Below are 2142 nucleotides of genomic sequence, written 5' to 3' on the forward strand. Positions count from 1 at the left end.
CCCTTTAGTATTTGTATTAAGTAAAACGCCATGTATGGCAAACAAATCTGATCTCCAACTGATGAGGTATCTACAGGCATTTCTTCTACTTTCCATTCAATAATGTGCAAATGATGGTTATGACATGAACCTTTCCTCTCTTGCTTCACAGGATTAAACAAAGGAGGTAAACTAATCCCTGTGTGTCACCATCCTGGGTTACTTGACCCAGTGTTTTGAGTTTTCTTGTTTTTTGATGTCATTTTGTATTATGTTTCATGTTTAAGTCCTCTTTGGTAGTCTTAAGTTCATTCTAGTGTCTAGGTCTCTAGTGCAGAGGGGGGAGGGGCCGTGGTTACGCTCGCAATAGCACAGGAACAGAGCGGGAGGGAAAGAGAGAGTAAGAGAGCCAGGGACAACAACGTCACATTAGAAAGGTATAGTAATCATCCACAACTATTTTCATTTGTGGATGATAAAGGATTCAGAAAGTTTATTCATGCAGTGAATCCTATGTATGCAATTCCAAGCAGGAAAACACTCTCCCAAAAAATCATCCCAGGCCTATATGACAGAGAATGTGCATCTTCTTTTTGTTTTGCATCTTTTCATTTATATTTTATTGTGTTATGGTTTGCAGTGTTTTGTGTTGTTTTGGAGTTTGTACGTGCTTTGTCTCTAGCGCCCACCGTAAATATACTTGTATTTATTCACTCCACATAAAATGTAATAAATAAATTATAAAATACAAAAACCAAGTATTTACATTTCAACTTTTAACTATTTAAATTTTCAGCTTTTTCCTTTTAAACAAATTTAAAGTGAAACAACACAAAACACTGCAAACCACAGCACAATTAAATATAAATTAAAGTGTGAGAGTGTTTTCCTGCTTGGAATTGCATACATAGGATTCACTGCATGAATAAACCTTCTGAATCCTTTATCATTTGCAACTGAAAATAATTGTGGATGATCAACACGGATGATTGTTATACCTTTCTAATGTGACTATGTTGTCTCTGGTTGTTGTCCCTGGCTCTCTTTCTCTCTCTGCTTTGTCTCTAGGGGCCACCATTTAGATTTATACGTTTGTTTTTACATTAGTAATAACAATGGATTGCATTCATATAGCGCTTTTCTAGACACTGAAAGTGCGTTACAATTCCACTATTCATTCACTCTCACATTCACACACTGGTGGAGGCAGCTACAGTTGTAGCCACAGCTGCCCTGGGGCAGACTGACAGAAGCGAGGCTGCCATATCGCGCCATCGGCCCCTCTGGCCAACACCAGTAGGCGGTAGGTGAAGTGTCTTGCCCAAGGACACAACGACCAAGACAGACAGAGCAGGGGATCGAACCAGCAACCTTCTGGTAACAAGATGAGCTTCCCAACCCGGAATTCCTTTTGCACATAATTTTATATTGTTGTTGATAATAAATTAATTAAAGCAACAAAACAACCTGAAGAGCCGGTTGGGAGCCGAAAGAGCCGGCTCTCTAAAAAGAGCCTGAATTCCCATCACTAGTTGTGTGTAATTTGCCCCAACTGTGTTCCTCATGAGTTTCCTGTTCCCTCGTTATTCCCTGTGTATTAAGGTCTTTTGTTTTCTTCTGTCCAGCGTTGCGACCTCCCTCATTCATGGCTGTGTGTTTCCCAGTGTGCCTCTTCATTTACTAGTTTACACATGCCCCAGTATAGTTTGGTATCACTTCCCTTGTGTCAGCAATAAAGCTGCTTTTGAGTTTACATTTCGCCTCCGTGAAGTCTGTGTTTGGGTCCTTTCCTGCCTGCACACAGCTGTGACACAGTGCTACTTATGATGTCACATAAAACTGAATTACATTTCACTTCCTTTTCATAAAAGGTGTGATACCTCCTAATAAAGAATTGTTCAGCTGAAGGTTAATCCTTTTTGCTAAGCACAATATGAATATAAATCATATTAAAGGCAGAACTAAAGTCAATAAAAAGGAGTGTGGCATATGCAGATACTTTAGAACAAAGTGCATCGTTGTGGAGATGGCACCACCTGTGCTGTGATTTCTTCTACAGGCGTTAGAAAGCACAGCACAGTGTCTCAGTCAACAAAGAACTAAATGCATCTGTGCTGGGCTGCAGTGGGTTCCTCTGCAAATGTTCTGAAAAGAAATGCAGAC

The sequence above is a fragment of the Perissodus microlepis genome, chromosome 20 (assembly GCF_051167445.1).
Source record: "Perissodus microlepis isolate ML-2025 ecotype Zambia chromosome 20, ASM5116744v1, whole genome shotgun sequence".
NCBI classification, from domain to species: Eukaryota; Metazoa; Chordata; class Actinopteri; order Cichliformes; family Cichlidae; genus Perissodus; species Perissodus microlepis.